Source organism: Macrobrachium nipponense, chromosome 45 (genome assembly GCF_015104395.2).
Source record: "Macrobrachium nipponense isolate FS-2020 chromosome 45, ASM1510439v2, whole genome shotgun sequence".
Classification (NCBI taxonomy): domain Eukaryota; kingdom Metazoa; phylum Arthropoda; class Malacostraca; order Decapoda; family Palaemonidae; genus Macrobrachium; species Macrobrachium nipponense.
Window position 1 is genome coordinate 13,014,569 of NC_061105.1, and position 11,781 is coordinate 13,026,349.

Consider the following 11,781-nt stretch of genomic DNA (forward strand, 5'->3'; position numbering starts at 1 on the left):
TCTCGTATTTTGATTTTAATATTTTCAAAAACGAAAAATTTCAGTTGAAAGAAAATACCAGAAAATACTGCAGTTCCCTCGTTGTAATTTTTTACATTTTCAATGGAAAAAAAATTGATATTTTCAATATTGATAAAAAACGAAATAACCGATAAAAACCACAATTCCCCCAAAATCCAATCTCTCCAATTCCCGAGGAAGCTAAACTAATCCCTGCGACCTATGTATAATTTCGAAAAGGACTGTGTTGATTAGACAGCGTATGATTAGAAACCCCAATCACATGCCGTATGAAAAGGGCTCTGGAGAGTGTGGAAAGGAATTAATTCCGATCATTAGAAAAAAGCACAATTTTTTTTTTCTAGGTTTTATTAGATTGACAGATTATGGGCGTCTGTCGCGTAGTAGTTATGTGAAATCTTTTTAATGAGTTTTGTGGTTTATTTTTAGTCGTGAGGTTGACGTGCGTGGGACAGAGAGAATGATATAGAAAGAGATACAGACAAAGAGAGAAAGATGGAGAAAGAGAGGAGCAGATGGAGAGAGAGAGACAAACAGACAGCTAGATAGCTGGAGAGACTGCTAAAGACAGAGAGAGAGACAGATAGAGAGATAAGGGCAGAGAGAGAGGGAATAAAATAAGAAAGAGACAGACCGACAGATAGATAGAGAAAGATGGAGAGAGGGGGATAGAGAAAGACGCTGATAAAGAGAGGGATAAAGACAGACAGACAGGGAGATAAAAAGAGGGGGTAGATCAAGATCGAGAGAGATAGAGAAACAAATAGTGAGAGAGAAAAGGGGAGCGGCAAATCCAGTTTAGAGGGGGGGGGAGGGGGGCGGGTGGGCCGCCAAATACAGACTGGAGAAAAAAGTATAAATGACTTATATAGAGAGAAACTATATACCACTTCTATCTATAAATGACTTGCATAACATCAAAGCCTTTTTTTTTTTTCTTCTTTTTTTGGGTCACCTTGTCTGTTGGTGACCTTCGTCAGGTTATGAACTTTAGCGAGTAATCGGATCAGGATTAGCTGTTTGTGTTAGACACCAACACTCCTTTTCAAAGAATGGGGGGATTTCACACAGCTTATGAGTTGTACAGTCGACAACATAAGTCTAATACCACTTTTCATGTTGAGTAAAACCATATTTCTCTTTAAGACTTGAGAGTTAATCAGTTTGGACTCTGTAGAAGTGAGGTCAGGTGTGTTCTGATATAGACTCGGAAGAGGATAATATTATAATCGTGTGTGCGAGGTTTTGTGTGTGACTAGAATATTTAAAGGGAATGCTATCACCAAAAAAAACTTTAATAATTTGTACAATAGAAGGTAAGTAATTTGTACAGATAGTCGAATGTCTACGTAACAGATGGTCTTAAAGTTTCCTGAAAATATCTACATTAAACAGACAGTTTGGTAGAATCTGCGGAACAGGTAGTCGAATGTTTGCATAACAGATTGTTGAATGTTTGTGTAACTGATTGACTATGCTGGCAACAGATAGTCGAATGTCTGCATAACAGATGGTCGAATATCTTGATTACAGATAGTATAGTATCTGTGTAAGAGATAGTCGAATGTCTACGTAACAGGTTGTCAAATATCTGGATTACAGATAGTCGAATGTCTGTGTGACAGATAGTCGAGTATCTGCGTAATAGATAGTCAAATGCCTATGTAACAAATAATCAAGTATCTGTGTAACAGATAGGCGAGTATCTGCATAACTTTTCATAATTATTCTTAGAAGTAAACCCAAACAAATGGTCTATTGTGGAGAGACATTTATAGACAGCAGCTCCCTTAAGGTCAAAGTTCACCAAGATATACCCTTCTTGCAAGCCCGCAAAAGGTCAGTTTCTATTTCAACCTCCAAAGGAACACATGGCGAAGTGAAATGTTCCCCTTCCCATCACCCCCCGCCCCCCCCTCCCCACCCCAACTGTTGGGAACTGTTTGAAAAAAATAAAGTGAATTGCGGTTCCAAATGTGAAGTGTGTGTGTGGATTAATTTGAGAAGGTCATGGACTTATTGAAATATGAGTTATAGATTACAGGAATCACAGATATTTCTTATATGTTGGTGGTATATATCTTTTATTTTTACCAAGATGTGCCTTAAAAATGTGACATATCACAAGTGCTTAATAAAATGATTCAATTTTGATCCAACAATTTTTAAGAATGCAATAATTTATGAGAATGGAAGTTAGGAGTTAAAATTGCCTTAAGATATACTTTGTTATTTCTAGATGATATATACGTCATATGCTTCCAGAGACTGAAAGCGTAGGTAGGAATCATTTAAAAGAAGACTGGTACCAAGTACCTTCTTTGTAAAAATCATATAGTTGGTCATTTCTTTACACTCGCTCAAGTTTATCATTTTTATGGAAAATAAAATGATCAGTGTGTCCAATTTTTCATTATGAAACAATTTTAATTTTCCATTTCAGATTCAAGAGCTCGACAGCATCTCAGAAAACAGTGCATATCTGCACAGAGCAGGAATCTCAGATATTTGGTTACTGAGTGAATTCGTAATTCATCCTAGAAAATGCAAGACACAAGGACTTCATTACTGAAGAAGGCAGAGAGACGAGTGCTGTATAAGTAACTTACTAGTGGCTTCCGAAAGGCGTTCTTCTACTGTACCCATGACACCCTAAGGGCGTGCTCCTACTGTAACCGTGGCTTCCCAAAGCCGTGCTCTATACCCTTGGCTTCCAAAGGGCGTGCTCCTACTGTACCCGTGACTTCCCAACGCCATGCTCCTCAAGTACCCGTGACTTCACAAAGCCATACTCTATACTGTTGGCTTTCAAAGGGGGTGCTCCTGAAGTACCCGTGGCTTCCCAAAGGCGTGCTCTATATCCTTGGCTTCCCAAGGGCGTGCTCTATATCCTTGGCTTCCCAAGGCGGTGCTCTATATCCTTGGCTTCCCAAGGCCGTGCTCTAACTCGTACCCCGATTGAATCTTCTAATCGGAGATAACTGAACAAGGATGTGAATATTCAGAGTATCCTCTTTATGTACAAAGGAAGAAGTTCCAAACTTAGGGCCCACAACGCATCCTCCTATGATGGTCATGACGAGGATCTTGTGGATTACCTTCCTTAGCTTCAAAAAAATATCTGCTTCTTCAGACGCGTCTGTGGGCTAAGCGAGATGGCGGTGATGTTACCATAATCGTTCACGTTCTCTCTTTTTTTTTCTCTCTCTTGAATTTTCAATATAAAACTGAATTTTTTTTCCGATTTTACGTCATTTTCGTCTGGTGATAGCATTTATTTTGATTTTATTCTGAAGTAAAAAAAAATCCAATATGGTTTCTTGTGCTTGTTTGCATGTGCGTTTGTATAGTAGATTTCAGCTTGTTTTTTTTTAGTTGAATCAATGAAACGAAATTATATGCATAAGAAATATCTGAGTCTTGTTTGCATCTTTCTTCTTGTAGACTTAAATTAGTTTATCCAAAGACGTCTAACATTTATATTGGTCATTGGCACTATGAGTATGATTTGACGAGAGCTTGCGGGTGGGTAAGCCTTACTTTTAGGTTGAATGGATAGCCTCTGTTCTGTTTTAGAAAACGTTTTTATCGTATATCTATATATATATATATATATATTATATATATATATATATATATATATAATATATATATATATTATAATATATATATACACGCACGTAATGGGCCTTCATTGAAGACGGGATAACAAGTTTTATTAATCCTTTGCTTTCAGACTAATTGAATCCACCTCAGTGCTCTCTCTCTCTCTCTCTCTCTCTCTCTCTCTCCTCTCTCTCTCTCTCTCTCTTTCTTTCTGCCCTCTACAAGTTTTATTATCATGCATTGTTATCACTAATTCAATCACGCCCACAACTCTCTCTCTCTCTCTCTCTCTCTCTCTCTCTCTCTCTCTCTCTGTACAAGTTTTATATCATTCATTGTTATCAGACTAATCCAATCAGCCCACTACTCTCTCTTCTCTCTCTCTCTCTCTCTCTCTCTCTCTCTAGGCAATGTCATTCTGAATTGAAATAAGCCCGTTAAGAGAAGGCTGAACTCGCATCGAATTTAGCTAATTGGCAAACTCTGGGGAAGAATAGACCATTTAGGAGTTTTATGCGTCGATTAAAACCAATTTTTACCTGAAGTTATGGTACTACAACAAAGATTCGGGGTTGAATTTTGACGTTTTGTACGGAACTGCTTCCTGAGAAGTTACCCAATCTCTCTCTCTCTCTCTCTCTCTCTCATCTCTCTCTCTCTCTCTCTCTCTCTCTCTCCATCAAGTTTTATCGACATGCATTTCTTTCCGACTAATCCAGCCAGCTCTATCTCTCTCTCTTCTCTCTCTCTCTCTTAGAGATAAAGTGAGTACATGATGTCTCCTCGGGTGGGCTAATAAGTCTTTGGGACATCCTAATCCTCGTAACTCTCTCTCTCTCTCTCTCTCTCTCTCTCTCTCTCTCTCTCTCTCTCTCTCTCCTCCCCAGTCATCGAATCACAGTAAATTCAATAGCTTCCTTTTTGATCATCCAATCTCCTCCATCATTGGCAGTCTGGTAATGCCACCTGATAGTATTCCTTATTCCTTCGCCTCGACGATATATACACAACCGTCGAATGTAGGAGGGGAAGGATTCCCCCTCCTCAAAGGGCGCCATCAGCGCGGGCTATTTATCACTCATTTACAGGACGACTTGATCGCCGTCGTCGTTGCATGCAATGTCCACTCAGGAAGATGGGGAATGGTGATAAAGTTTCCCCTCCAGTGGGCAACAAGAGAAATCGTGGGCTGCCTCTCATCTGTTTTGGTTGGCTGAAATAATAATAATAATAATAATAATAATAATAATAATAATAATAATAATAATAATAATAATAATAATAATAATAATAATAATAATCTCAGTTCTGTTTGGTAGCTATTTGAATGATCAGTTATTGGTGAACTTATTTTTGTAGAATTATGTTATTAGCTTGAATTCAGTTTTTCTTTTTTTTTTCTTCTTTTTTTTAGCTGGCTCTCTTCCTATGTCAGTGTATTTGGACGAATTATAACATCAATAAGTGTATATGATTCGAGTGCATGATCCACCTGGGTATTTATAATTGAAATTGGTCTTGTTATGTACTAGGATGTCATTAATATGCATTCAATGTTTTAGCTGTGTCTCTGGACTAGATAAATATCCATTAGTTAATATAATTCGACTGCACTATCCTATTCAAGTAATATCAAATTCACATAATTCCCCTGCATTATCTTACTTATTACTTATAAGTGAAATTGATGTAGCGAGTTTTACAAATTGCAGCTGTGTAAATCATGAGTTTGATGGCATAGAATAAAGACAGTTGTTTATGGTAACTTTACAATCTGAAGTTGAAATAGTCCCATAACCAGAACGCTATAGTGCAATAAATGCCAGTCCTTTGCATAAGATCCCGTAGGGTGATAGTGCCGTCAGTGCACCTCATGCTGTGCACCGTAGGCAGCACTTAAGGTTCTTTCCACCGTCCCCTCGGACCCTAGCGGCGATCCCTTTCGTTCCTTTTACTGTACTTCCTTTCATATTCTAGTCAACCTTTTTCCACCCTCTCTTAATAATTGATTCATTACTGTAACTGCTTTGCACCTTTTTAAACTTTTACTCCCACTTTCCGTCTCTGCACTGAATAACCTCATTGGTCCCAGTGCTTGGTCTTTGGGGTGGATTCTATATTTCAGTTTGCAAATAAGCGTATCTATGTATTCCTCTCTGTTATCAAGTGCTTCCTCTTTATCGAGGTCTTAACTTCCCCGTCAAAAAAGAAAAAACAGAGAAAAGTCAAAACAAAGTACCGATGAATTCCCGACAGTAATTCATCTCTTTGAAGCTGATAAAAACTCTATTGACAAATGATTGTGTTATTGGAGTTCAAAGAAGCTGCCAATGAAATTAACTCTTGTTTTATGGTCTGGATTATAATTAACGCAAGGAAGTGGTAAAAACGAGACTTTTTTTTTTTTTTTTTTTTTTTTTTGGGGGAAATAAATTATTGCCTTTTGAATGGGAGAATGTCGAAGGAAGTAGTAGAAGTTGAAGAATGTTCGTTTCTCTTCATTCTCGCATCATCACTTGTTACGTGAAATAGGGAAAGCAAGGGATTGGATTTTTTCCCCCTTTTTTAGTTTTCCCCACATTATTCCCCCTTCGTTTTTTCCTCTTTTTTTCCCTTAGTTCCCATATTTTCCCCCTTAATTTTTCCCCTTAGTTTTTCCTTCTAGTTATTTCCTGTAGGTTTATTTCCTCTTAGTTTCCTACTAGTTTTTTCCTCTTAGTTTTCCCCCTGGTTTTTACCCTTAGTTCTTCCCCTCTTAGTTTTCTTCTTGGTTTTCCTTTAGTTTCCCCCTAGTTTTTACCCTTAGTTTTCCCCCTCTTAGTTTTCTCCCCTTAGTTTTTCCAGTAGATTTACCATTTGGTTTTCCCCCTTAGATTTACCCTTAATTTTCCCACTAGTTTTCCACCTTAGTTTTCCCCTTAGTTTTCTCCTCAGTTTTTTGCTTAGTTTTCCCCTTATTTCTCTTCCCATTATTCTGTTAGTTTCTACCCTCGTAGTTTTCCCTTAGTTTTTACCCCTTAATTTTTCCCTTAGTTTTCCCAGTAGTTTTCCCTTAGGTTTTTCATTCAGTTTTTCCCTTAGTTTATCCTCTCTTAGTTTCCCCACTAGTTTTTCCACTTGGTTTTTCACTTAGATTTACCCTTAGTTTTCCCACTAGTTTTTCCTCCTGATTTTACCTTAGTTTTTCCCTTAGTTTTTCACTTTAGTATTACCCCTAGTTTTACTCCTTAAGGCCGGTTCCCACTTGATGAGCTGGAAGCCAAAATTGTGGCTGGCAGCCCAATAAACAATGCTGGCAGCTCAAACTGAGCTGCCAGCTCGTTTTTGTTAGCTGCCAGCTGATCATCGATTGCCTCCCAGCCAACAATTTTATTCGTTGCTTTGTGCTTGTACCTTTGAGGTGCCAGCCAGCAAAAAATAAATCAGTTCATTTTTTTGCTGGCAGCCACATTAGGCTTGTTGAATGTTATTAACTAATTACATACTATTACAGTGATTGTTTTAAAGTGAAATGGGACCAAAAGTAGTAGTTAATTGGGACACCTTGAACACCTATGTCAAGAGGTGGAAAAATTTCCCTGCTATATGGGACAAACAGCATCCAGATCACAAAAAGCCCAAATGTATTGCTGAAATGTGGGCCCAGATAGACGAGGAGTGTCCCGAATATCAAGGAAAGGCCAAAGACGAATGGACCAAACCGGGCGGGGTACGAGAGCGATTCCGAAAAGAAATACAGAAAGGAAAGAAAACAGTGAAAAGTGGAGCGGCTACCAAAAAAGTGTGGGTCAGCAAGTGGCCACTTCTCAATGTTTGTAAGTTCCTTCTGTCTCAATTTGGGCACAGAAGTACCGAAGGAAATCTCGAGGAGGATGCGTCTGAAAATATCGAGAAATCGCTAGTAGCACAGGAAAATGCAGAAGAGGAGAGGGTACAACAAGAAAAAACCGCTACTGATAAGTCAAAGGAAGAGAAATCAGAGTCGCTATTGAAGAAAAGCATGGGCGAAAAGAATGAAGCCAAAAACCAGAAACACTATTTGAAAGATGAATATCTTACCAAAATATTGATGGAAGACGATGATGAAGAGGATTTGTTTGGGAAGACAGTGGCGAAAAAACTTAAGAAATTACCGACAGGGCCCCGAACTCAGGCAATGATTGATGTACTGTCCTGCCTCCAAAAATATGAGAATCCCTACCCGTGTCATAGCAGTATCTCGGGATTACCTTCTTACCAAGCTTCACCCTCCAGTAACAGCAGCAGACAGTCACCCGCTCTGGTTTCACCAATCAGTAGCATCGAAAACTATTCGATCCCGAACAGTGAAGCTCAACGTTCCTGCGACAACGTGGACTCCTGTATGAGAGCTTCGGGTATGTATATTTTGTTATCATTGTCAGAATTCTAACTATATGATGTGGATAGGGACGCTAAGCTTTAATAATAATAACAATGTTATAAATCTTAAAGATAAATTACAGTGCATGTTTATTTCTAATGAGCAGCATAAAAGCAGCAAGTTTCCGGCGGTTCACCATCATCAACAGTCAAGTGGGAACTGAGATGCAAGCATAACCACAACCGGCTTGCAAACCAAGCTACAAGCCAAGCTTACAAGCCAATCAGGTGTTCTTCCAGCCAGCCAGACTGGCTGCCAGCCACAATTTTGGCTTCCAGCTCATCAAGTGGGAACCGGCCTTTAGTCTTTTCTCTCTTAGTTTTCCCCCTCAGTTTTCACCTTCGTTTTACCCCTTAGTTTTTCCCTTAGATTCCCCCCTTAGTTTTTACCCTTAGCTTCACCCCCTAGTATTACCCCTTTGTTTTCCCTCTTAGTTTCCCACGTTAGTTTTCCCCTCAGTTTTCCCCTTAGTTTTTTCTCCCTTAATTTTCCCCCTTTAGTGATTTCCCATATATTGTTTTTAATCTGCATAACGAACATCATATGAGCAGAGTCTGACCCATTCCAATATGATATATCAGTAGCGTTAGCTGGTATTAATGCAATTCCAATTGTGCTCATTAACAATTTATGATTATTAGGTAATTATGATATTGAAAATATACGAAACTGTCGACGGAAACAGGCGCAAATATGGGTCCGAAAGTGAGGACCTGCATTTAAAACATTTTCATTTTAAACTGGGTAGAAATATTCGGAGCTTTAAATACCCAGTACTACTTTGCGAATGTTTTCACATAGTGGGAAATGGAATCAGGAGCTTAATACTTTTATAAGATTAAAACTGAATCATGAACGTAAAATCTATTCTTTTTTATGATCTGTTCTGGCAGTTGAAATATAAGAATTTAAGTGGTGATAATTATTCGTTAATTTCAGCCTTGATTTAATTCCACTAGAAATAAATTGATAGGTAGGTATGCCTTCAGCTACAAATGAATTGGTAGGTATGCTTTCCACTACAAATGAATTGAGAGGTACGCCTTCCACTACACTACAAATAAATTGGTAGGTAAGTCTTCCGCTACAAAATAATTGATATTTAGTATGCTTTCCGCTATAAATGAATTGGTAGGTATGCTTTCCACTACAAATGAATTGGTAGGTATGCCTTCCGCTACAAATGAATTGATATTTAGTATGCCTTCTGCTACAAATGAATTTATATTTAGTATGCCTTCTGCTACAAATGAATTGATATTTAGTATGCCTTCTGCTACAAATGAATTGATATTTAGTATGCCTTCTGCTACAAATGAATTGAATATTTAGTATGCCTTCTGCTACAATGAATTGATATTTAGTATGCCTTCTGCTACAAATGAATTGATATTTAGTAATGCTTCTGCTACAAATGAATTGATATTTAGTATGCCTTCGCTACAAATGAATTGATATTTAGTATGCCTTCCGCTACAAATGAATTGATATTTAGTATGCCTTCCGCTACAAATGAATTGATATTTAGTATGCCTTCTGCTACAAATGAATTGATATTTAGTATGCCTTCTGCTACAAATGAATTGATATTTAGTATGCCTTCTGCTACATATGAATTTGATATTTAGTATGGGCCTTCTGCTACAAATGAATTGATATTTAGTATGCCTTCTGCACAAATTGAATGATATTTAGTATGCCTTCTGCTACAAATGAATTGATATTTAGTATGCCTTCCACTACAAATGAATTGATATTTATTATGCTTTCTGCTACAAATGAATTGATAGGTATGCCTTACGATACAAATGAATTAATAGGTATGCCTTACGATACAAATGAATTGATACTTATTATGTCTTCCTCTACAAATGAATTGATAGGTATGCCTTCCACTACAAATGAATTGGTAGGTATGCCTTCTGCGACAAATGAGTTTATATTTATGTTCCGCTACAAATTAATCAGTAGGTATGCCTTCTGCTACAAATGAATCGAGAGGTATCCCTTTCGCTACAAATTAATTAATAGGTATGCCTTTTGCCACAAATTAATTAATAGGTATGCCCTCCACTACAAAAGAATTGATATTTATGCCTTCTGCTATAAATGAATTGATAGGTAAGCCTTTTTACTACGAATGAATTTATATTTATGCCTTCGGCTACGAATAAATTGGTAGGTATGCCTTCTGCTACAAATGAATTGATAGGTGTGCCTTCCGCTTATAATTAGGTTACTGATATAGGCCTATTTAATTTTCTTTTTTCTTTTTTCCTCATTGTTAAGTAAGACCAAGTGTCCATTGAAGTCAGGCAAAAGTATCAAATAAGTTTAATGCTAATTGTTACAACAATGAACCCATAAAATATAAAAGTTAACTGTGTTTTCCTATTTTAGGCCTATTACAATAAAAATAAGTACTACTCTTCCAGAGACTTTAGTCAAAGATGAAATGAGAAACTTCATTTTTATGAGATTCACTGAAGAGTTCGTCACATTTCATAAGAGAAATGAATGCAAGGGCCAAATATAAGCAAATTAATTCCCATCTCCCTCATGCATTCCGAATTGTATACAACTCCAGAGTTTAGAATAACCATTCCATCCACATCCCACGGCTGTTAGGGGTACTAAATCCCAATTGAATCTCTTCATTAACTCACCATCATAAACAAAAACAAAACAAAAACAAGCTCCGAGGCCTTTGGAGTGAATGAACCAGAGGCCAATTCCGTATTCCCCCTCTATATCAATCAGCAGGGTTTTCCCGCCCATTTTCTCTCCTTCGGCTTCGCGTCCCAGGACCGCCCGCCAAATCAGAGTCGGTTTGTTCTCTACCCCAGCAGCTGCCAAGGATTCGTGAATGACCACGACCTGGGTGGGATATTCTTCTTCCTCCTTGTTTAATTCCGAGTTTGTTTGCAATTTGCAGTTCCTCCTTCGCTTTGAGAGGAGGAGGAGGAGGGAATTGTAATGTAGGAATGGTTGTTGTGTGCGCTGGTGTTATTACGAAATGCTTTGTGCAATGTGGACGGCAGTCAATTATTGATGTCTTTTTGATTTATTAGACTTACGTGTGACGTCATTTCTTCTTTGGTTGAATTACTCTGGTTTGTTGGTGATGTTAGTGACTGGTAAGCTTCCCTGGTGCAATTTTATTATTATAATTTAAGGCAAGATTTCACTTTTACTTTTGAAACTAGGTCATTTTAATGTTTAATTAACAAGAATTTTTTTGTTTATTTAATTCCGTATTTTTAACCCATCTTGATCACAGTGTTATCCATCTTCATCCATGTAATATTTTCCATAACAAAAAAATTTCCAAGAAAATTTAAGATATTATAATTTTTATTATGTTCAATAAATTTTTTTTATAATTTCAATAATAATAAAAGAATTAATTGACACAAAACACCAGTATAATAAATATTGTAGTTCTCTTATCTGAATTTTTAATAATTCCTGTAAAAAAAATTCAATTGTAAGGAAATACTAATAAATATTTCAGTTCTCTTATCTGAATTTTTGATATTTTCTATTAAAAAAATCAATTGCAAGGATATATCAATAATTTGTTTCTTTTCATTTCTAAAAAATCAGTTGTAAGGAAATAATAATAAATACCACAGTTCTCGTATTTTAATTCTAATATTAAAAAAAACAAAAATTTCAGTTGAAAGAAAATACCAAAAAAAAAAAACAAAAAATACTGCAGTTCCCTTATTGTAATTTTTAACATTTTAATG